The 25362-nt window shown below is 45.6% G+C and overlaps 1 protein-coding gene across 4 annotated transcripts in view; it reads right to left on the reverse strand.

Moving 5' to 3' along the window:
• Positions 1 to 19729, reverse strand: part of GAPVD1 (GTPase activating protein and VPS9 domains 1) — a 96144-nt gene extending 76415 nt beyond the window's left edge. For all 4 annotated transcript variants that reach the window (XM_062207539.1, XM_062207537.1, XM_062207538.1 and 1 more), the window contains exon 1: positions 19644 to 19729. The gene's annotated coding sequence lies outside the window, so the exon portion shown is untranslated. The remainder of the gene's footprint in view (positions 1 to 19643) is intronic.
• Positions 19730 to 25362: the final 5633 nt, after the last annotated feature.

Genomic DNA, 25362 nt, shown 5'->3' on the forward strand with positions numbered 1-25362 from the left:
AGGAGAAAGAAAATACAAGGGAGGAGGTAAGCAAAAGCTTCTGACTCCAGTGACAGGACAGGGCCCTGCAATCACATGGAAGACCCAGATGAAGCTCCTGGCTCCTGGTTTTGGCTGGGCCCAGCCCTGGCCGTCGCAGCCATTTGCAGAGTGAATCAGAGGATAAAAGACCTCTGTATTTCTCCTTCTCTCTTTGTAACTCTGCCTTTCAAATAAAATAAATCTTAAAAAAAAAAAAAAAAAAAAAAAAAGACCATCGGCACTGGGGCCAGCTCCTCATTCTTATTTTCAATTCATTCCCATGTGTAAATTTGTATCAGGCCCTATATTATCTACTTGTTCTCATTTCCAAGGTTTGGCTCAATAAAACCTTCCTTCCTAATGATATAGTTTGCCCCTGGTGATAAATTCTAACTGCAATCTTGAGGCAGCTCGCACTGTGGTATAGCAGGTAAAGCTGCCACCTGCAGTGCAAGAATCCCACATGGATGCCAGTTCAAGCCCCAGCTGCTCCACTTCCGATCCAGCTCTCCGCTATGGCCTGGGAAAGCGGTAGAAAATGGCCCAAGTCCTTAGGCCCCTGCACTTGCATGGGAGATGTGGAAGAAGCTTCTGGCTCCTGGCTTCAGTTGGCACAGCTCCGGCCGTTGCGGCCAATTTGGGAGTGAACCAGCGAATGGAAGACCTCTCTCTCTACCTCTCCTTCATCTTTCTCTCTGTGTAACTCTGACTTTCAAATAAATAAATAAGTCTTTAAAATAAAAAAAAAAAAAAGAAATCTTGAGGCATTGGTTATCATTACCACTAATCTGGAACTGTTTTTTGGTTTTTTTGCTCCACTTCTGATCCAGCTCCCTGCTAATGTGGCACCTGACCTTTCTTTCTTTCTCTCTCTCTCTCTCTCTCTCTCTCTCTCTGTGTGTGTGTGTCCGTAACTCTACCTCCCAAATAAATAAATAAATAATTTTTTTAAAATTAACATTAGGTTTACCCAATAATAACAAACATAATTTTTCCTGAAATTTGCAAGCATGCTCCAAGTTAGACAATTTATTTTTGAAGTGATTAAAAACCTGACTTAGTTCAGTACCATTTTCCACATCTACAAAAATAAGAGATTATATCCATGCATATTAAGGAAAAAGTTCAAGCTCTTCAACTCATGTTATTAACACTTATGACTGACAGCCCAGTGGGGATATTTTAGTTGGTGTATCCTTCCATGATGAGGCACAGAGAAGAGTCCAGCAAACTATGGCTGTGAGCCAAATTTAGCCTGCTGCCTGTTTGTATCATTGGAACACAGCCATGATCATTTGTTTACCCATATACCGTCTATGATCACAGAACTAAACAGTTGCCAGAGTTCTCCCTAGGCCATATGAGCCACACACTTAAAATAGTTTACTATCTGGCCTTTACAGTTAAAGTCTGCCAATTCTTGATAAGCAAGCATACCTACTCTAACCCAGAACATGAAAAGGAAGTATATCCTGATAAGGTGAAATTTGTTACATAAAACACATTAAAAATTCCAAAGAGGAAACACCTATCACAGGTGTTAACTAAAAGGACTCTCTGGGCCAGCACTGTGGCACAGCAGGTTAAAGCCCTAGTATGCAGCACCGACATCCCATACGGGCGCCGGTTCGAGTCCCAGCTGCTCTTCTTCAGATACAGCTCTCTGTTATCGCCTGGGAAGGCAGTGGAGGATGGCCCAACTCCTTGGGCCCCTACACTCGTGTAGGAGACCCAGAAGAAACTCCTGGCTCCTGGCTTTGGATCAGTTCAGCTCTGCCTGTTGCAGTTATTTGGGGAGTGAACCAGCAGAATGTAAGACCCCTCTTTCTCTCTGGCTCTAACTCTCTCTGTAACTCTTTCAAATAAATAAAATTTTTTTTAAATAAAAAGAAATTGGTCTTTAAAAAAAGGACTCCTGGGGCCAGCGCCATGGCTCACTTGGTTAATCCTCCACCTGAGGTGCCGGCATCCCATATGGGCCCCGGGTTCTAGTCCCGGTTGCTCCTCTTCCAGTCCAGCTCTCTGCTGTGGCCCAGGAGGGCAGTGGAGGATGGCCCAAGTGCTTGGGCCCCTGCATCCACATAGGAGACCAGGAGGAAGTACCTGGCTCCTGGCTTCGGATCGGCATAGCTCTGGCCATAGCGGCCATTTGGGGGGTGAACCAATGGAAGAAAGACCTTTCTCTCTCTCTCCCTCTCTCTCTCTCTCTCTCTAACTCTACCTGTAAAATAAATTTAAAAAAAATAATAATAATAAAATAAAGGGCTACTATGACTCAAAAGGTTGCTGAAGCAAAAAAAAATTCAAAATTTTTATGGAATAAGAATCACATTTCAAGTTTTCACTGTAGAGGATTTCTAATTAAAGGTATTCCAAGTTAATGTTATATATCTTAAATAATTCTAAACTCTAAGAGACAGAGTTCAAACAAACTAATCATCTCTATTAAACTAATAAATTAGGAACAATATTACAGAGTCAGTAAGAGAGTATCACTTCCTACTTTCTTATATTCTACACAGACTAATTTAATCAACATAGTGGAAAGTAACTAGAGTCAGAAGGTGCGAGCAACTTCAGACTGGGTCCTGACACCTACTGGTAATGTGACCTGTGGCTAGTGACTGCACCCACACTTCTACTTCCTCATCTCAAACTGAGACAATGCCTTTCCCGTCCTCACACGGTAAGCTGTCAAAGAACTGTAAAGCATAAATAACTGCATAATGGAGGAGACTGTTTTTATTGTCATCTAAAACATTTTAGCATTCCACTAGAAAATGAGACAAACTTTCTCCATCATACGATGGATGAAAATGAACCTTTTCATGAAAATAAGCAGGAAATAGCAAAGTCATAACTAAAGAGGTAAGACAGATTATTGCTAACAACATGGAAACTACACTCAAAAAAGACTCACTAAAAGCAAATTAAATGCCAATTATCTTAAATCTAAGAGTATTACTAGAAATATAATATGCCTCACCACATACAGGATGGCTTTGAAATTTGAGAATAAAGCATCAATTGCAAATAAGTTAATGTGTCATTTAACATGATCCAATTAAAAATCATACAGGGGCCAGCGCTGTGGCGCAGTGGATTAAAGCCCTGGCCTGAAACGCTGGCATCCCATATGGGCATCAGTTCGAATCCCGGGTGCTCCTCTTCCGATCCAGTTCTCTGCTATGGCCTGGGAAAGCAGTAGCTGATGGCCCAAGTCCTTGGGCCCCTGCACCCATGTGGGAGACCTGGAAGAAGCTCCTGGCTCCTGACTTCGGATCGGCTCTACTCCAGCTATTGCAGCCATCTGGGGAACGAACCAGCAGATGGAAGACCTCTCTCTCTGTCTCTCTCTCTCTCTGTAACTCTTTCAAATAAATAAAATACATCTTTAAAAAAAATCATACAATGATATCCAATTAAAAATCACACAATGACAATAGAAGGTAATGTAGTATGCTAAGTGGGATTCTGGGGAAAAAAAAGGACATAAAAACTAAAGAACTCTGTATAAAGTCTGAACTTTAGTTAATAATAATGTATCAATATTGGTTCATCAACTATAACAAATGAACCTAACTAATATAAGTGAGGTAACTTGGGAGTGTCTATGGCAACCCTGTACTACCTTCTTAATTTTTCTAAGTTTTATTTATTTACTTATTTATTTGAGAAGCAGAGTTATAGACAGAGAGAGGGAGAGACAGAGAGAAAGGTCTTCTATCTGCTGGTTCACTCCCCAAATGGCCACAAAGGCCGGATCTGAGCCAATCCAAACTCAGGAGCCAGGAGCTTCTTCCAGGTCTCCCACACAGATGCAGGGGCCCAAGCACTTATGCCATCTTCTACTGCTTTCTCAGGCCATCAGCAGAGAGCTGGATCAGAAGTGGAGCAGCTGAGACTCAAACCAGCACCTTTATGGGATGTCAGCACTGCAGGTGGCGGCTTTACCAGCTATGCCACAGCGCCAGCACCAAAAACATTTTGAAACTGTAATTTATCACAAACAACTACCATCTAAAAAAGGACCAACTAACATACAATGTTCCAGAACCCAAATAACATCTGGTAACACACTAGTGTGTAAACCATCACACTAAAAATACTTTTCAGTTCTCTGTGATCAGAAATAAAATACAGAAACTTAATGACATGAAATTTCCTTAGCTGAGGCTGAAATTCTGGCACAACAGGTTAGGCTGCTGCCTGTGATACCAGCACCCTACACAGGCACCAATTCCAGTCCTGGCTACTCCATTTCCAATCCAGCTCCCTGCTAATGTGCCTGGGAAAACAGTTGAAAGTGGTCTGTAAAAGTACTTGGGGGGCTGGAGAAGTGGCATAGCAGGTAAAGTCACTGCCTGCGGCACCGGCATCCCATATGGATGCCGCTTCTAGTCCCAGCTGCTCCACTTCCAATCCAGCTCTCTGCTATGGCCTGGGAAAGCAGTAGAAAATAGCCCAAGCCCCCAGGGGCCCCTGCACCCATGTGGGAGACCCAGAAGAAACTCCTGGCTTCAGATTGGCCCAGCTCCAGCCACTGTAGCCAATTGGGGAGTGAACCAGCGGATGGAAGAACTTTCTGTCTGCCTCCTTTTCTGTGTAACTCTTACAAATTAAAAAAAAAAAAAAAAAAAAACTTTATAAAAAAAGGTTTTGGACCCCTGAACTCACATGGGAGACCTAGATGAAGCTCCTGGCTCTGGCCTGGCTCTGCAACAGCCTTTGTGGCCATTCGGGGAGTGAACCAGTGGATGGAAAATCGATTTCTCTCTGTCATTCCCCATCTCTGTAACTCCATCTTTCAAAAAAAATTTTTTTAATTTCCTTAGCCGTTCATATTCTGCACTAATTTCTGGCTAATTGAAGCAAGGCAGATATATTTCTTAGACAGAATTGTTTTTAGAAAAGCCAGTTTTTGGCCAGCGCCGCGGCTCACTAGGCTAATCCTCTGCCTTACGGCGCCGGCACACCGGGTTCTAGTCCCGGTCGGGGCACCGATCCTGTCCCGGTTGCCCCTCTTCCAGGCCAGCTCTCTGCTGTGGCCAGGGAGTGCAGTGGAGGATGGCCCAAGTCCTTGGGCCCTGCACCCCATGGGAGACCAGGATGAGCACCTGGCTCCTGGCTTCAGATCAGCATGGTGCACCGGCCATTGGAGGGTGAACCAACGGCAAAAGGAAGACCTTTCTGTCTCTCTCTCACTGTCCACTCTGCCTGTCAAAAATAAATAAAATAAAAAAAAAGCGCCAGATTTTATATTAACTTTTACCATACAGTGAATCTTTTTTTTTTTTTTTTTTTTTTTTTGGACAAGCAGAGTGGACAGTGAGAGAAAGAGACAGAGAGAAAGGTCTTCCTTTGCCGTTGGTTCACCCTCCAATGGCCGGTGCACCATGCTGATCTGAAGCCAGGAGCCAGGTGCTTATCCTTGTCTCCCAAGAGGGTGCAGGGCCCAAGCACTTGAGCCATCCTCCAATGCACTCCCGGGCCACAGCAGAGAGCTGGCCTGGAAGAGGGGCCACCGGGACAGAATCCGGCGCCCCGACCAGGACTGGAACCCAGTGTGTTGGCGCTACAGGCAGAGGATTAGCCTATTGAGCCACGGCACCAGCCAACAGTGAATCTATTTTTAAAACTGTTGCAGGGGGCCGGAGCTGTGGCACAGCAAGTTAACACCCTGGCCTACGGCATCCCACATGGGTGTCGGTTAAAGACCCGGCTGCTCCACTTCCAATCCAGCTCTCCGCTGTGGCCTGGGAAAGCAGTAGAAGATGGCCCAAGTCCCTGGGCCCCTGCACCCACATGGGAGACCTGGAGTAAGCTCCTGGCTCCTGGCTTCGGATCGGCGCAGCTCTGGCCATTGCAGCCATCTGGTGAGTGAACCAGCAGATGGAAGACCTCTCTGTCTCTACTTCTCTCTGTAACTCTTTCAAAAAAAATAAAAATAAATCAAAAAGTAAGTAAATAAAATAAAAAATAAACTGCTGCAGGTAGTAATGGTTGAGCTTGAGGAGAACAGTTTTATTTTAAAGATTTATTTATTTACTTATTTGAAAGGCAGAGTGAGAGAGAGAAAGAGCAAGAGAGAGAGATTTTCCATTTGCTGGTTACTCCCTAAATGGCTGCAACAGTCAGGTCTGGACCAGGACAAAGCTCGGAGCTGGAACTCCATCCTGGTCTCCCATATGAATGGTAGGAACCAAAGCACTTGGGCTCATATGCTGCGTTCCCAGCAGCATTAGCAAAAGCTGGATTAGGAGTACAGTAGCTAGGACTCAAACTGGCACTCCAATTTGGGATGTGAGGATCACAAGTGGCAACTTAACCTGCTGTGCCACAACATCAGTCCCACGAAAAGAATTTTAATTGACTGGTGGTAGTAAAGTATATAGATGTTTAGTAAATAAAAGCAATAACACGGACGGCGCCGCAGCTCACTAGGCTAATCCTCCGCCTGTGGCGCCAGCACCCCAGGTTCTAGTCCCTGTTGGGGCGCCGGATTCTGTTGCTCCTCTTCCAGTCCAGCTCTCTGCTGTGGCCCAGGAAGGCAGTGGAGAATGGCCCAAGTGCTTGGGCCCTGCACCTGCATGGGAGACCAGGAGGAAGCACCTGGCTCCTGGCTTCAGCTTGGCGCAGCGCCGGCCGAGCGGCCATTCGGAAGAAAGACCTTTCTCTCTGTCTCTCTCTCTCTCACTGTCTAACTCTGCCTGTCAAAAAAAAAAAAAAAAAAGCAATAACAATTACACATTTCACGTTTCCATGTGCCAGACCCCAACTATTTATTTTCATGAACATTCTCATTCATCCTATGAATATTCCTGAAAAATATTCCTTTTTTTTTTTATATTTTTATTTTATTTGAAAGAGTGACAGAGAGAAGGAGAGACAGAAGAAATAATTTCTTCCATCCACTGGTTCATTCCCCAAAAGGCCCTACGCCAGAATTGGACCAACCAGAAGCCAGAAGCCTCGAACTCCAACCATGTCTCCCACATGGGTGGTAGTCAAAGTATTTGGGCCTCTCTCACTGCTTTCTCATTTACGTTAGCAGAGAGGCAGAAAAGAATCAGAGCAGCTGGGACTTAAACCAGTACTCTGATATGAGTTGCTGGCTTTGCAACCATAATGAGCTTAACTCATTATGCCACAATACAGGCCCCAGAAAAACAAAGTTATCCACATTTTACACCTGAGGAAACAAAAAATTCAGCAATCTGTCCCAAAGTCAAATTTGTAACTGGCAAAATTGAGACTATAATTCAGGTTATCTAGCTTTAGAACCAGTTTTTAACCACTAAGCCATTCACCTGCCAACAATGAGGACTATAATTATGGCCTACAGCCAAGGTTGCTGTTTATAATCGCTCCACTCTTTCAACAACTCTTAATATGTAAGACAGTATATGGATAACTTCCCTTTCTTGGGAAACTTCCAAGACAAACAGGTTTAGCCAGACTTCAGGACTAAATAAATAATCTAAATTCACTCAAATTCCATGAAAGAAATAATATATAAAAGTTTTTTTTAAAGTACCCAATAATTAATCCAGAATGTTACTTGAAAAGCACACAGCAAGTCCTCATGTGAAGCATATTTCTTTTTTTTTTTTTTTTTTTTTTTTTTTGGACAGGCAGAGTGGACAGTAGAGGGAGACAGAGAGAAAGGTCTTCCTTTTTTGCCATTGGTTCACCCTCCAATGGCCGCCGCGGTAGGCGCGCTGCGGCCGGCACACCGCGCTGATCCGATGGCAGGAGCCAGGTGCTCATCCTGGTCTCCCATGGGGTGCAGGGCCCAAGGACTTGGGCCATCCTCCACTGCACTCCCTGGCCACAGCAGAGAGCTGGCCTGGAAGAGGGGCAACCGGGACAGGATCGGTGCCCCGACCGGGACTAGAACCCGGTGTGCCAGCGCCGCTAAGCGGAGGATTAGCCTACTGAGCCGCAGCGCCGGCCTATGTGAAGCATATTTTAATACTTAAAGTACTAACAAAGTTCTGGATACAGTACTCTAAAGTATACTACAATGAGCTCAAAACTAGCTATATAATTTCTAGTAATTTCCATAATCTTTCTGGAATCCAGTTTTTTCAACAAAAAACAGGGAATTAAACAATATGTGGTGCAAGCCCATAATCGATACTCTGAGACAAACACTATGGACCCAGGCTCCCCAGCTGGCTGCAGAACTCTCGAAGCTAAGATTTTTCAGTGGGCATTTGAGCCTAGACAGTCACCAACGTTGTCAGAGTTGACTTGCACTCTTACAATGTCATCTGATGCCTTCTAATCTGTGAACATAAGAAAACAGTTCTCCACTGGAAAAGGTTAGGACATACTGAAGATGATCATCTATTTCACAGCAAACTCTTCCCATTCACTTGACATTCTCATTTGTCTCCTTCCTGTCCTCCTTGCTGCTGTTGAAGTTACTCACCACAGTCCATGAAAAGCCATCAACCCCTCAGCCGTGAAGTCTCTTTTTATACCTCCCACTTCACCTCACTGTTTCTCTACTTCCTCCAAACCAGATGTTGCTGCCCCACTATATCCTAACATCTCCTCCATTTGCAAATACTACCAATTACGCCTGGAAGGCCCCGATCCTCAGTGAACTCAGACATACCCTTAAAACCCAGCCTCCAAAGCTCTACCCTCTGTGAAGCTCTGGTCAAACTCCTGACAACAGAGTCCATTCCCTCTGCTCTTATAACACTAAATAACCCTAAATCGGGGCCGATGTTGTGGCACAGTGGGTTAAGCCGCAGCCTGCAAACTAGCACCCCATATGAACGCTGGCTTGATCCCAGCTGCCCCACTTCTGATCAGGCTACCTGCTAATGTACCTATGAAGGCAGTGGAAAATGGCCTGAGTACATGGGCCCCTGCTCCCCATGTGGGAGACATGGATGGAGCTCCAGACTCCTGGCTTTGGCCTGGCCTAACCCCAGCCATTGCAGCCATTTGGGATGTGAACCAGCAGATGGAAGACTGACCTCGTTTTTTTTTTTGTTTTTTTTTTTTTAATTTATTTTATTTATTTGAAAGAGAGTTATAGAGAGAGGTAGAGCCAGAGAGAGGTCTTCCATCTGCTGGTTCACTCTCCAAGTGAATGCAACAGCCAAAGCTGAGCTGATCCAAAGCCAGAACCCAAGAGCTTCTTCGGATCTCCCATACAGGTGCAGGGGTCCAAGGATTTGGGCCATCTTCTACTGCTTTACCAGGCCATAGCAGAGAGATGGATTGGAAGTGCAGCAGCCAGGACTCAAACCAGCACCCATATGGGTTGCCGGCACTGCATGTGGGAGCTTGACCCACTATGCCACAGCACCAGCCCCTCTCTCTTTCTCTCCCTCTCTCCTTCTCTCTGTAAATCTTCCTCTGAAATAAATAAATCTTAAAAAAAAGACAGCATTTAAAAAATAAAATAAAAATTCTTAGGCATTAATAATATACTGAAATGAGTTCATTCTCTTTGGATGGACAGGTACCATAAGCTCTATTTAACTCATTTCCTTTACACATTCATTCAACAATGTTATGAAGACCCACTTTGTGCTAAATACTGAGGAACAAGACAGGCAAGATATGGCCTTAAAGAGGTCACATTTTCCCAGGGACACATGACATTCTAATGACAATTCTGACCGGTTCTCACAGACCAGACTTCTATCACCCTGTATTTAGAATCCTTTGCCCACTCCTTTCATTAGTCAGTTAAATTCCACTTAGGACAGAGCTCAGGTCAAACGGAGAAGTCTTTATAGGTCATTCTCTGTACTCAGACACTTCCTCATTTGTGGTAACCTCCCTCTCTCATTGCATTTTACACTGTCTGCAACAAAATGCTGTTTCACAACTAGGCTCCAAGTTCCCTGAAGTAGGGTTAAAGGCATCCTGATATCCCCATTACTTAGCATAAAAGCGCCTAGTTAGATTTCTGGCTCCTCCCAGTTCCTGCTAATGCTCATCCTGGAAGGCAGTAAGTGACAGCTGAAGTATTCAAGGAGCTGCCACTGACAAAGGAGACCTGGACTGAATTATGGACTCCTGGCTTTGGCCTGGTCCATCCCTGACTGTTGGAGATATTCAGGGAGTGAGCCAGCAGATGGAAGATCTGTGTCTGCCCGACTCTCAAATAAAATGAAAAAAAAAAAAAAATTTTTTTTCTAAATGACTGAATGATGTAGCAATTTTAAGAGCAACAATAAGGGCTGGCGCTGTGGCACAGCGCGATAAGCTCTGCCTGCGGTGCCAGCATCCCATATGGGCGCTGGTTCTAGCCCCAGCTGCTTCACTTCCAGTCAAATGGCCAGCCAGCCAATGCGGAATGAACCAGTGGATAGAAGATTTGTCTCTACTTCCCCCTCTATAACTCTACCTTCAAATAAATAAATCTTTAAAAAAAAAAAAAAAAGCATGGCCGGCGCCGCTGCTCAATAGGCTAATCCTTTGCCTGCGGCGCCAGCACACCAGGTTCTAGTCCTGGTCAGGGTGCCAGATTCTGTCCCAGTTGCCCCTCTTCCAGGCCAGCTCTCTGCTGTGGCCTAGGAGTGCAGTGGAGGATGACCCAAGTGCTTGGGCCCTGCACCCGCATGGGAGACCAGGGGATGCACCTGGCTCCTGGCTTCAGATCAGCGTGGTGCGCCGGCTGCAGTGGCCATTGCAGGGTGAACCAACGGTAAAGGAAGACCTTTCTCTCTGTCTCTGTCTCTCTCTCTCTCATTGTCCACTCTGCCTGTCAAAAAAATAAATTTAAAAAAAAGCAACAATAAAGGCAATTCAACAATAAGTTATACACTAATAAGCAGAACCGTAATGGCATTCAAATTTTATCACTTTATTTCCCAGAGGAAATAAATGACACAAAAATATCCACCCAATTAGAAATGGGTATTAGAAACTTTCACAATTAGATAAACCTCCATTAATTTTATTAGTCTGAAATTAAATACCACCAAATCTAATCTCTTCCAATTCAATGATCTCTAATGACTACTCACTAAGATGTAAGTTCTGACATCAAGATAAACCAAACAACTAAGAAAAATCTAAAACCCTCACAACCTCCCACAACCTTCCGAGCAGATGTCACCACCCACATGCTTTGAGGAAGCTTTGGTCCCGTGGATAAACTTAGCTTCTTCCATAAATACAGTGGGTGTACACAACAACCAAAGGGACAACAGGAAGAGAACTTTGAGCCTCAGCTGTATTTCTGCTGAGCTGTAATACGGGTAAGGCTTGTTTCAGGATTCAGGAGTCCACCCTCAAGGAAAGCAGGCTGTCATGTACATCTCATCCCAGTTATCAGAAATGTACTTCATAAAAACTCTAAGTATTCATTTATCAAACTTCAAACAGCATTACTATCATCAACTCTATTCTACCTAAAAAAAAAAAAACCCTCCTAGACTACAAAAAAATATATTATCTAGGTAGTTACAAGAGCTTTTCAAAAAGAAATCAACCACTAAGATGCCTCTATAGAATTATGGAATTCATAAATTCAAGAAGTTTATATAATGCTTGAGAAAAAGACAAGAACCAATAAATATTATCCTTACTATTATTATGATGCTTTGAAACAAATGGAACAGAAACTTACTCATAGAGAAGTTTAAGAAGTCACCTTCTGGGGTAGGCATCATGGCGCAGTGGGTTTAAGCTACTGCTTGGGATGTCCACAGCCGTTTTGGGGTGACCAGTTCAAGACCCACCTCTACCTTTTTTTTTTTTAAGGTTTTTTTTAAATCTTGTTTTGCTTTTTTTTTTTTTTAAGATTTTTTTTTTTAAGATTTTTACTTTTATTTATTTGAAAGAGTTACACAGAGAGAGGAGAGGCAGAGAGAGAGAGAGAGAGAGAGAGAGACAGACTGGCCACAACAGCCTGAGCTACACCGATCCTAAGCAGGAGCCAGGAGCTGCCTCCAGGTCTCCCATGTGGGTGCAGAGGCCCAATTACCTGAGCCATCCTCCACTGCTTTCCCAGGCCATAGCAAAGAGCTGGATCAGAAGTGAAGCAGCCGGGACTCAAACCGACGCCCATGTGGGATGCTGGCACTGCAGGTGCTACACCTGTGCTACGCCTGTGCTATGCCACAGCAAGGGCCTCAAAAATTTTTGTTTTACTTTGCAAGATTTTGTTTATTTGAAATTACAGAAAGAGACAGAGAGACAGAAAGAGATCTCCTATCCACTGGTTTACTCCCCAAATGGCCTTAACACCTTGGACTGCACCAGGCCAAATCAAGGAGCTTATAACTTCACCCAAGTCTCCCACATGGGTGATAGGGGTCCGAGTATTTTGGGCCATATTCTGCTGCTTTCCCAGGCACATTAGCAGGGAGCTAGATGAGAAGTGGAGCAACCAGGAGTTGAACCCAAGTCCTTATGGGATGCAGCATTGCAGGTGGCAACTTAACCCACTGTGCCACAATGCTAGCCCCAGCCACCTCTATTCAGATCCAGCTTCTTGCTAATGTGCCTGGGAAGCAGCAGAAAATGATCAAAGTACGTGGGTTCCTTCTACCCATGTGGGAGATACAGATGGAATTCCTGGCTCCTGGCTGGCCTGGTCCAATTCTAGCTATTGGCATTTATAGAGTGAACCAGCAGATGAAAGATCTCTTTCTCACCCTCTTTCTTGTCACTCTTCAAATAAATTAAAAATTCAAGTTGGCCCATTATAACCTTAACTGGTTAGATATTAAAAGGCACTCTGTTTCAGGAGAGTCAAAGTTAGATTCCTTGGGTTCTACAGGAGACAGTGAAGATGAAATAGTTTCTGCAAAAATTTGTCTTTCTGAAGTTTTTCTGTACATAAATCTGTATTTGTAAACATTCTGCAATTCTGTCTTAAGCACTTTTAGATTATTTTGTATTTTTGTAAGGTAGTTAAGAGTTATAAATTATGAAAGTAAAACCAAAGAAGAGATCAGAGTTCTGTATTAGAAAGCAAAAGGAGACAGTTCAGAGTGGCTGAGACTAGAGGAGGTTAGACTGTCCTAAAAATTGGAAGAAAAAATCCTATTTGGTCAAAATTAAAATGGCTTAGATATTATCTGACTCTGATCTTGAAAAAAGCTAATAAACATTGACTAATTTTTTGTCTTTTAAATTTTCCAATAGGAAAACCATGGTTTAATCCTTTCAAAGACTCACAGAAAATAATAAGACAAAGTAGGAAAAGGAACTGAACACGTTTTTCAAGATGCTTCCCACCAGGCTCCTGCGTGGGTGTACAGGTATTAACATGGGGGCAAGACCAAGCAAGCATGTTACATTAATACAAGACATCATGCCTATTTTTATAGTTGCAAGAACATGCTTAAAGCCTTATATTTAAAAAATGGCTTAGGGACTGGCGATGTGGCACAGTGCACTAAGCTTCCAGCCTCTGCCAGTGGCGCCAGCATTCCAAATGGGCACCAGTTCAAGTCTCACCTGCTCCACTTCTGATCCAGCTCTCTGCTATGGCCTGGGAAAGCCGTGGAAGATGATCTAAGTGCTTAGGCCCCTGCACCCGCGTGGTTGACCCAGATGAAGCTCCTGGCTCTTGGCTTCAGATTGGCCCAGCTCCAATCATTGTACCCATTTGGGGAGTGAAATAGCAGGTGAAAGATCTCTCTCTCTCTCTGCCTCTCTGTAACTCTGCCTTTCAAATAAGCAAATTAAAAAAAAAAAAATGAAGAAAAACTATGACTCTGAGAAAATATTACCACTTTCCAGATTATTTATTAGTTACAAAGGAAAAAAGACCTTTACAATAGAAACTTTAAAATTTTTTAAAAATTTATTTGAGACAGAGACACACATAGAAAGATCTTCCACCCACTGGTTCACTTCCCAAATGTCTGCAGCCAGGCTGAAGCCAGGAGCCCAAAACTCCATCTGGGTCTCCCATGTGAGTGACAAGGACTCAACTAGTTGAGCATCTCCTGCTGCCTTCCAGGGTGCACACTAGCAGGAAACTGGAACCAGAAACAGACCCAGGACTCAAATCAGGCACTCTGGTAAGGGATACAGGCATCCCAAACAGTATCTTTTTTCTTTTTCTTTTTTTTTTTTTTTTTTTTTTTTGACAGGCAGAGTGGATAGGGAGCGAGAGAGAGAGAGAGAGAAGGGTCTTCCTTTTTGCCGTTGGTTCACACTCCAATGGCCGCTGCGGCCGGCACATCTTGCTGATCTGAAGCCAGGAGCCAGGTGCTTCTCCTGGTCTCCCATGCGGGTGCAGGGCCCAAGGACTTGCGCCATCCTCCACTGCCTTCCCAGGCCATAGCAGAGAGCTGGCCTGGAAGAGGGGCAACCGGGATAGAATCTGGCGCCCCAACCGGGACTAGAACCCGGTGTGCCAGCACCGCAAGGTGGAGGATTAACCTGTTATGGCACGGCGCCGGCCCCCAAACAGTATCTTAACCACTGCACCAAATGCCTACCTTAAGTCTGTAACTTTTAAATATTATTTCCCAACCCTCTGAAAAACTGTAACCTTCCAGAAGTGTAGTACAATAAATACCCACACACCCTTTCCTTAAGTTAATTGATTGTTAACATTTTGCCATGTTTGCTTCACCAGACTGAACCACTTCCGAGTTAGGACTCTTTACCCCGAAATACTTCAGCATGTATTTCCCAAACAAGGAGCTCTATATACCCACAGTTCAGCTGTAATTCTCAAGCTATTTAACATGGATATTTTATATTTAATGCATTGTCCATTTTCCCAAAACTGTCCTTAGTTTTTGGTTTTGTTTTGGATCCAAGATCCAGTTAAGGATGTTGCACTACATTTAGTTGTCTCCTTGAATGTACAATGGTTTTCCAGCCTTTTTCCAGTTTTTCATGAGATAATATTTTGTAAAGTATTTAGCCTACTTGTTTTATAAAATGCTCAACTTGGATTTGTCTCAACATTCCTTTACAGCCATTTTTGGCTGGAATGATACATAGGTTATTTTAGGTCTCTCTCAACCTATCAAATCAGAGGTACATGATGTTTCATTATTGATATAAACTTGGCTATTTGGTGAAGATAATGTCCACTAGATTTCTAGTGTAGGAGCAATTTCTATTGTCTGTCTCTCATTTTTCTACCTTTCAAATAAATAATTTTTAAAAACTATAGATTTAAAAAAAAAAACAGAAAATAGGGAAAGGTGCAAAGAATGATTTGACACTTGTATTCTGCCACCCAGAATGAACTGTTAACACTGTTATGGTTGCTTCTAGTCACCCCCTCCCCAACAACAACAAAAAAATTTAGATATTATCCACTATGTCACCACTTCCCATTCTTATTCCCTCATAGACATCATTATGAAATAATGGGGTAGGGTATGCCCACTTTCAACTTTGGTAACTACAACAAATACTATTGCCTCTAAAGGTAGCTGTATTAAATTTATATTCCACCAACAGTTTCTAAAATTCCCATTTTTGCCACATCTTCACCAATATTTTATATTGTTAGAGACTTCAGAGTTTTTACCAATCTGCTGTGAAAAAAGCTTTCTCACTTATGTCTTATTTCCATTTCTTTAATTAAACACAAGTGATTTGTCAGTGAGAAACTAATGCCAAATGAAGCAACACTACTGTAATTCAATGCTAATTGTAATTCAGTGCTAATACTAATACCAGTATCCCTTCTAGAACTGCTTGTTTTTTCCTTTTTCCTGTGGTCCTGAACATATCAGACAAGTCATTAGGATCTAAAACAACACACCTAGAATTACACAGTACAAGAACTTTAGCAAAGCAAAAACTTCACCTACAGGTCCTTCCTTTTACTACATCATTATAGAAAGCTAAGGATAACTACTACATAGTGTTTCGGAAATAATTTCCTATTTTCTAAAAAATGTAAGATGTAGGGCCAGCAATGTGGCACAGTGGGTTAAGCCACCACTTGCAAGGCCAGCATCCCAATCCAGTTTCCTATTAATGTACCCAGAAAGGCAGCAGAAAATGCCTTGGGTGCTTGGGCCCCTACCACCATGTTGGAGACCAGGACAGGGCTCCTGGCTCCTGGCTCCTGGCTTTGGCCTGGCAGTTGTAGCTGTTCTGAGGAGTGAACCAGTGGACAGAAGATTGAGCTCAGGCTTTCTGACTCTTCCTCTTTCCTAGCAAATAAATATCTCTCCAAAAAAATTTTTAAAATAATATTTTTGACAGGTAAGAGTTATAGACAGTGAGAGAGATAGAGAGAAAGGTTTTCCTGCCATTGGTTCACCCCCCAAATGGCCGCTACAGCCAGTGCTACACCAATCCGAAGCCGGGAGCCAGGTGCTTCCTCCTGGTCTCCCATGTGGGTGCAGGGCCCAAGCACTTGGGCCATCCTCCACTGCCCTCCTGGGCCACAGCAGAGAACTGGACTGGAAGAGGAGCAACTGGGACTAGAACCCGGTACCCATATGGGATTCCGGCACCGCAGGCGGAGGATTAACCAAGTGAGCCATGGCACTGGCCCCTAAAAATAATTTTAAAATGAACATAGTTTGTTCCTAGAAACAGAAATCTTATCTCCCATAAGTTAACTCATTCATTTATTTCTTTAACAAATATTTACTGAGCACCTATTATGTGCTGCCCCTATTCTGGCACAACTGTGAAGACAAAGGCCCTATACTTATAGAGCTGACATTCAAGTATGAAAAAAAAAAAAAAAGAATTTAAAAACTCAAATACAAAAGTGACACTAAATGGGTATGTGCTATAATGAAAATAAAGGGGGCAGTGTAAGGGCACACAAAGAGAAGGGAAGACCTCCTTCAGCCAGTGCTGTGGTATGTTCAGTTCAGAATCAACTCTTTCAACACCAACTACCTGTTTCATAAAATAATTTGCTTTTCATAGTCACCCTTTATTTCTTTCAGAAAAAGTGTGCAGCAGTGGTTCTCTACTACTGCTATTATTTCATAGTGTATTAAAAAAAAATCTCACATAAGATGTTGACAGGTAGGTGCTTTACAAACAGGTGCAAATTTCAAGCCACACAGAATGATTGTGAGAAAATTAATGCCAAATGAAGCAGCATTATAAGAATCTGAACTAGAATCTCAAGAAAAATAACTTCTTGGGGCCAGCATTGTGGCGGAGCAGGTTAAGCCACCACCCGCAACACCAGCATCCCACATGGATGCCAGTTCACGTCCTGGCTGCTCTACTTCTGATCCAGCTCCCTACTAATGTGCCTGCAGAAGCAGCAGATGGTCCAAGTCTTTGGGCCCCTGCACCCATGTGGCAGACCCAGAAGAAGCTCCTGGCTTCCACCTGGCCCAGCTCCAGCCCTTACGGCCATTTGGGTAGTGAATCAGTGGATGGAAGAGTACTCTCTCCTTCACCCTCTCTCTTTTTAACTCTTTCAAATAAATAAAATAAAATGATTTCTCAACCCTCTACTTCTATATCTATATGAGTACTTCCCATCACATATGAAAAGAAGAGCAATAGTTAACGGTAGCTGAAGAAAGATTCTGTTGCTTTTCAACTAGAGAGAAAAATTAGGGTTCCCCCGCACCACACTCTACATGATTTAGAACAGCAAACATCAGAATGTCCTTGCATATCTTACACAAGAGTTTGCAGGGCTTCAATTACTTGGAACTAAGGAGGTGCCTTAATAAAAATGTATGGGGGGCAGCACTGTGGCCTAGCAGATAAAGCCGCCGCCTGCAGTGCAGGCCTCCCATATAAACACCAGTTCCAGTCCCAGTTGCTCCACTTCTGATCCAGCTCTCTGCTGTGGCCTGGGATAGCAGTAGATGGCCCAAGTCCTTGGGCCCCTGCACCTACGTGGGAGACCTGGAGGAAGCTCCTGGCTCCTGGCTTCAGATCAGCACAGGTCCAGACGTTGTGGCCACCTGGGGAGTGAACCAGTGGCTCGAAGACCTCTCTCTCTCTCTCTCTGCCTCTCTCTAACTCTGCCTTTCAAATACATAAATGAATCTTTTAAAAAATAAAAATTTATGGGTTGAAACATTCACTTCCCTTTCTTCCCTAGATTATTTTGCTGATTCCCCACTGACCTGACCCAAATATCTGTGGTCTATTCTATATTTCAGAACTACTCTGATCTAATTCCAACTTTTAGTTCCTTGATTTCAGAATTCTCTTCTGCCTAACCTATCATCTTGCCTGCCTTGTCTTCTTTCTTACCTAAAGATTTAAATATCCTTCCATGCAGACTTACAGATTCCAAAAAGCTTAATGCTTTTTCAGGAGTCCATAATCCTTTTGTGCCACGGGCATCTTTGGTGGCCTGGCCTGGTGAAGCTGATGGTCCCCTTCTCGGATTACTTTTTTTTTTTTTTTTTTTTAAGATTTATTTATTTATTTCAAAGGCAGAGTTACAGAGAGGCAGAGGGGGAGAGAGAGCGGGAGGGAGGGGTCTTCTATCCACTGGTTCACTCCCCAAATGGGCTGTAACAGCCACAGCTGGGCCAATCCAAAGCCAGGCTCCTGGAACTTCTTCCGGGTCTCCCAAGTGGGTGCAGGGGCCCAAGAAGGGGCCATCCTCTGCTGCTTTCCCAGGCACATCAGCAGGGAGCTGGATAGGAAGTGGGAGCAGCCGGGACTTGAACTGGCGCCCATATGGGATGTCAGCACTGCAGGCAGCGGCTTTACCCACTACACCATAGCACCGGCCCCCTCAGATTACTTTTAAAAGCATAATTAAATACATGTGATTGCAAAGGGAACAAATAATACTGAAATATTAGCAATACAATTTAAAAACTGATATGGTAACACGTGCAGTTTTAAATAACAAGTTCTAGCCATGGGTCTAAGAATATCACAAATCCAAAGAAGCTAATTAAATATTTCAGTTAGCAATTAATAAAAATAAATGTCTTTTTATCCCCATTCTACGTAAAAGACCCCTTGAATTCTATCCATTGATGAACCCAGGCTTTAAAAAAAAAAAAAATTCTCTGGTTCAAAGCTGCTCAAAAACTTGTGATTTTTGTCACAAATTTAAAACTGAAAACACTTAAAAACTTAGCTCTCATCTGAACATATCGCCCCGTCCCCCTGTTTTCTATGCAGCTTTATACACAGAACCCTAGGCATTTCTGTGGTCTGCGCCCACTGCAGTTCCGCCAGTCCATGAGAGGTGAGGCGGGAGGAAGAGCGATGGGACCCGCCAACAGCCAGCGAAAAGTTGCCCAGCACAGGGCGTGCGTTTGTGCCAGGTGGGCTGCCCCTTAGGCCTGCGGGTCCGGCCGAAAGGCTCCCGAGCCGCGACAGCCCTCGCCTGCGGGCCTGCGGGCCTCAGCGCCCCACCTGCGAGGTGCCGGCCGCCGGCCCCCACCCCACGCCGGCCCGCGGTCCTCCGGCCCCTTCCCCTCCCATCCCCCACGCGTCCCTCCCTCTCGTCCGCCAGCGGCCGCCCCGGGCCCTGCGCGCCGCCGCGGCTCCGCTGCGGGCCCCGCCGAGCGCTCCCCCGACACGCACGTCGCCCGCCACTCCGGGGAACGGCCTAGGGGCCCGGGGCTCGGGGTCAGCTGGAGCCGCCGGCCCGGCCGTCAGGCGCCGGCTGCGGCCCTAGGCCGGAGAGCCCGCCCGGGCAGGAAGAGAGCCCCGCACCTCAGGCGGGTTAACCCGGGACAGGCACTCACCGAGGGGCGCCTGCGGAGGCGAGGGCCGAGGTCTCGGCCAGACAGCCGCTCGGCCGCGGAGCCGTCACTCTCGCCGCGAGCCGCCGCCGCCGCCGCCGCCGCCACTCGCGGGCTGGCCTCCCTGCGTCCTGCGGCGGCGCTGCTGCCACGCCAGCGCGCGTGCGCGGCGCCGCGGGGGCCCCTGGGATCGGTGGTCCGGCCGCGCGGTCCCGGCTGCCCGGGCCGTGGGCGTCTGGGTTCCCGGTCGCCTTTTCCGGAAAGTTGTTCGCGACGTGTGGGCCCTCACTTCCGCGCGCGGGCAGTGCCGGCGTGTGTGAGGTGACAGCCGAGGGCGCCTTACGTCTTCCGTGACCGGCGACACCCGGTTCCGCTCAGGAGGAAGCGCCCCACCCTTTCTGCTGCCGGCGCCCGCGGTTGGTGTGGGGTGCGATCTGACTCCAGGATCAAACATTCCCCCTGGGAGTCTCAGCGTTCACGGTGTCCATCACGACACTGCACACGCGGGGGTTCAGTGAACTGACTTCAGTGGACTTGTGCTGAGCGGTCTTAGACAGCTTGGGGTTGGAAGCTCGGAGGCCGGCAGCGGCGCTCCCGCCCTGGCGGGGGTTCCCTGGCGGACGGCCGGAGGAGCTTCGTATTTCCACAGCTCGAATTTCAGGAGCTCACCACCTTCAGTGCTGCGGCCGGCGCTCAATGTTGTCAAGGTCTGCCTCCTGCTGACCTGAAATCGGCTTCCCTTCTCTTTCTCGCCTTGCTAGTACCTGGGCTAGCTAGACAGAATGTCTTCCACTTCGAAAACAATGGTTATGTCCTCCAACGCTGGGTGTCTGCAGGCAAAAATGAATTAAAAAAAAAAAAAGTAATAATCACGTCCCCAACTATTTCAAATGTGAGCCGGCTCCCAGACTGCTTTTCCCCCACCGCTGGCCGCAGCGCGCTTACCACGGCGGCCATTGGAGGGTGAACCAACGGCAAAAGGAAGACCTTCCTCTCTGTCTCTCTCTCTCACTGTCCACTCTGCCTGTCCAAAAAAAAAAAAAAAAAAAAGGCCAGAATTTGCTTCATATTTATTGCCTCATTTTATTACCACAATAGCGTTCTCTGGTAGCCGGTCAGGTGTTATTGCTGTCATGTTGCCATCCAACTGACTCAAGATTTCAATGCAATCAAAGACTATTTATCAGCTGTTACAAGGCCAGAAAGCCTAGTGGGGTGATAAAAAGCAGGCAAGGGGACCAGCGCTGTGGTGTAGCGGGTAAAGCCACCACCTGCAGTGCGGGCATCCCATATGGACACCGGTTCGAGTCCCCACTTGAGATACCCAGAGGGGAGGCCTCGTGAAGTTGAAGCCATGACCATAATGGAGGAGGTGATGCTTTGGGAGTTGACAGATGGCTGGATTTCAAGACAGGAGATGCCATTTGTGGATTGCTGAGGAACCCAGCCTGGGCAAAACAGATGCAATCACAGTGGTGCTGCAACATGGAGTACTCCAGAGGGGCTGCGACACAAAGGCCAGGAAGAGGGGATGGAAAGGCCTCAGAAGTCCTGAGTCTTAAGGATCCTGAAGGAGTATCATTGTGTGTGCTAAGTTAAAAGGGAACTGGGGAGCCAGCATTCTGCTGCACAGGGTTAAGCCACAGCCTGCGATGCCAGCATCCCATATGAGCCCTGGTTGGAGTCCCAGCTGCTCCACTTCTGATCCAGCTCCCAGCTAATGCACCTGGAAAAGCAGGAGACAATGGCCCAAGTGATTGGGTCCCTGCACGCACAAGAAGACCCAGATGGGTCCTGGTTTTGGCCTGACCCATTTAGCCATTTGGGTAGTGAACCAGCAGATGGTAAAGCTCTCTATCTCTCCCTCTCTATATATAACTCTGCCTTTCAAAATAAAATAAATATTTATTAAAAGGGAGAAATGAATTGGTCAGCTGATTGGTCTAAGCCCAATTCCGTCACCTGCAAATGAAGAACTTGACGTGCTGGCATAGTGGAACAGCAGTTTTAAGCTGCTGGCTGAAGCACCAGCATCCCATATGAGTGCCAGTTCAAGTCCTGGCTGCTGCACTTCTGATCCAGCTCTCTGCTAATGTCTCTCAAAAAGCAGAAGATGGTCCAAGTGCTTGCACCCCTACCACCCAAGTGGAAGACTTGGATGGAGTTCCTGACTCCTGGTTTTGGCCTAGCCACTTGGGGAATCTCCCTCTCTCTCTGTAACTCTGCCTTTCTTTCTGTCTTTCCTTTTCCTTCTTCTTCTTTTTTAAAATTTATTTATTTGGGAAAAAGTTAGAGAAAGGGAGAGAGAGAGAGAGAGAGAGAGAGAGAGAGATCATCCATCTGTTGATTCACTCCCCAAATGGCCACAATAGCCAGGGCTGAACCAGGCCGACTCCAGGAGCCAGGAGTTTCTTCCGGGTCTCCCACGTAGGTGCAGGGGCCCAAGTACTTGGACCATCTTCCACTGTTTTCCCAAGTGCACTAGCAGAGAGCTGGATCACAAATGGAGCAGCCAGGACTGGAACCGGCACCCATATGAGATGCTGGCACTGCAGCAGCAGCTTTACCCACTATGCCACAATGCCAGCCCCATAACTCTGCCTTTCAAACAAATAAATATTTTTTAAAAAATATTTAAATGAAGAACTTGAATGAGAGAAGCAGTTTTTAATCTTCTTTCCACCAGCACACCCAAGGAATACAACTCTCCAATTACAAATCTGGATCACCCCGGCTGCCCCTCTTCCAGGCCAGCTCTCTGCTGTGGCCCGGGAGTGCAGTGGAGGATGGCCCAAGTGCTTGGGTCCTGCACCCGCGTGGGAGACCAGGAGAAGCACCTGGCTCCTGCCTTCGGATCAGCGTGGTGCACCGGCTGCAGCGCGCCGGCCGCGGTGGCCATTGGAGGGTGAACCAATGGCAAAGGAAGACCTTTCTCTCTGGCTCGCTCTCTCACTGTCCACTCTGCCTGTCAAAAAAATATATATATACGGATCACAACAGTAATTCTTACAGAATGTGGAGTACGTATTATTCTCACCAACTTCTGTACACAGGAAAGTAAACTCAAAAGATAATAATTTGCTTAAATCAATAAATACTATTCCCGAGGCCAGCGCTGTAGCGTAGCAGGTAAAGCCACCACCTGCAGTGGCAGCATCCCATATGGCTGCTGGTTCCAGTCCTATCTGCTCCACATCTGATCCAGCTCTCTGTGATGTCCTGAAGTAACAGTAGAAGATGGATCAAGTCCTTGGGCCCTTCACCCATGTGGGAGATCCTGGTTCCTTGCTTTGGATCGGCCCAGCTCCGGCCATTGCAGCCATTTGGGGAGCGAACCAGTGGATGGAAGACTTTCTCTCTCTGCCTCTGCCTCTCTGTAACTCTGCCTTTCAAATAAATAAATACTATCCCCTGAGGGCAGAGAATTCCACTGTCTCACTAGCACCTGGCATACTGCCTGAAATAAATATTTGCTTTTTGGATTTTTTTATTTTGCTGTTTATATTTGTTTTATTTATTTGAGAGACAGAGTTTCATCCATTGGTTCATTACCCAAATGCCTGCGGTAGCTGGGGCTGGGCCAGGGCAAAACTGGGAGCCAGGAACTCAAACCATGTCTCCCACATGGGTGGCAAAGACCCAAGAACTTGAGCCATCATCTGCTGCTTTTCAGGGTGTGCATTAGCAGGGAGCTGGAATCAGGACCAGAGCTAGGACTCTTGACTCAGCCACTTTGATATGGGACATGGGTGTCCCAAAGGGCATCTTAACCTCTCGATGAAACACCCATCCCAACTTTTTGCCTTTTAAATGAATGGGATGAATATATAGTGAACCTTGTCCAAAGCCCTTTTCTTTTATTTTTTAAAGATATTCATTTATTTGAAATCAGAATCTCACACACACACACACACAGAGAGAGAGAGAGAGAGAGAGAGAGAGAGAGGTGTCTTCCATCCACTGGCTCACTCCCCAGATGGCCACAATGGCTGGAGCTACACCAAGCCAAAGCCAGGAGCCAGGAGCTTCTTCCAGGTCTCCCAGGTGGGCACAGGGGCCCAAGGACGTGGGCCATCTTCTACTGCTTTCCCAGGCCGTAGCAGAGAGCTGGATCGGAAGTGGAGCAGCTGGGACTCAAACCGGCGTCCGTATGGGATGCCAGCACTGCAGGCTGCGGCTTTGCCTGCTACACCACAGTGCCGGCCCCAAAGTCCTTTTCTTTCTACATCACCATCCAGCGTTCTTTGATATGCAGGGATATGAAGTTACACATCCATCATGACAAAATTCATACTAGATCATGACAGGATTAGAGAGAAGTTCTTCAGACTCCCACACTTTCCAGTAAACTGTCTGCTTCAGAATCTCAGAGCACTGACAAATTCAGAATTTAAAAATGTTCTCCTTCCTGTTTAAGTGTACAAGTCAATCTTAGAGGTAAGACAAGAAAGCAGGGGCTATGGCAGGTGACGTGAAGGACCTCTGGCAAGTGTTTCTAGACAAAAACACTATCACCGGGTCCGTCAGAGGCCCCCAAACTCCACTGCTAGTTATAGATATATTGAATTAAAGGTATTAACTCAAGGAGAAATTTGCACAAAGTCAGTAAGCGGTTCTCCCTGAGGGCACCATGGCCTCCTTGCAATCTGGCAAACTGCCCAGCATATGACAAACATTTGTTTCTGTCTAAATGAGTAATCAGAACTCAGAGTCTCGGAGATCACCCAGCCCAGCGTCCTCATGCCTTTGCATTTGGAGGTTCTTCCTCGAAGCATCCTAACTAAGATGTACATGTCCTGGGAAAAGCAGCATTTTAAGTTATCATATATATATACTTAGGAAAGAAATATGACAATTATGTGAGAGCAAACTGTGCCAAACAGAAAAACAGGGCCCTCTCAAAGAAGAAATAAAGATTTGGAAGAAGATGATGATGAAAGGGAAGAAATAAGGGCTTCATTTATGACCTGATTTTATCTATATAATCTGTAGTTTGGGAAATTTTGGAATGGTACTGCATACTTACCTGTGGAAAGCTACAGCCTGTGGAAATATCAGTGTTTCATCTGAGCCAATTAACTTATAAACTAGGTGATATACAGCAAAAACATGAACAAAAACCAATACAGGGGCTGGCGCTGTGGAGTAGTGAGTAAAGCCACTGCCACCTGCAGTGCCGGCATCCCAAATGGACACTGGTTCGAGTCCTGGCTGCTCCACTTCCGATCCAGCTCTCTGATATAGCCTGGGAAAGCAGTGGAAGATGCCCCAAGTCTTTGGGCCCCTGCACCCGAGTGGGAGACCTGGAGGAGGCTCCTGGCTCCTGGCTTCAAATCAGCACAGCTCCAGCTGTTGCAGCCAATTGGGGAGTGAGCCAGAGGATGGAAGACCTCTCTCCTTCTCTTTTCACCTCCTTCTCTTTGTAACTCTATCTTTCAAATAAATAGTCTTTTAAAAAAAAATGTAGGCTTAAAACGGTGAAAAATAAGGTATGTATTTAAAAGCAGTGCATCAATGTGAAATTCTTGTTTTTTTCTAACCATAGATGATGTCATTATTGGAAGAAACTGGTAATGGGACATGAAACTGCTATTTTTGCAATTTTCTGTGAATCTGTAGTGATTTCAAAATAAAGTTAAAAAAAGGAAAAAAAAATATGGGGAAAAGATTTTTTTTTTTTTTTTTGGCAGGCAGAGTTAGAGAGAAAGGTCTTCTTTTTCCA

The sequence above is a fragment of the Lepus europaeus genome, chromosome 12 (genome assembly GCF_033115175.1).
Source record: "Lepus europaeus isolate LE1 chromosome 12, mLepTim1.pri, whole genome shotgun sequence".
Classification (NCBI taxonomy): Eukaryota; Metazoa; Chordata; class Mammalia; order Lagomorpha; family Leporidae; genus Lepus; species Lepus europaeus.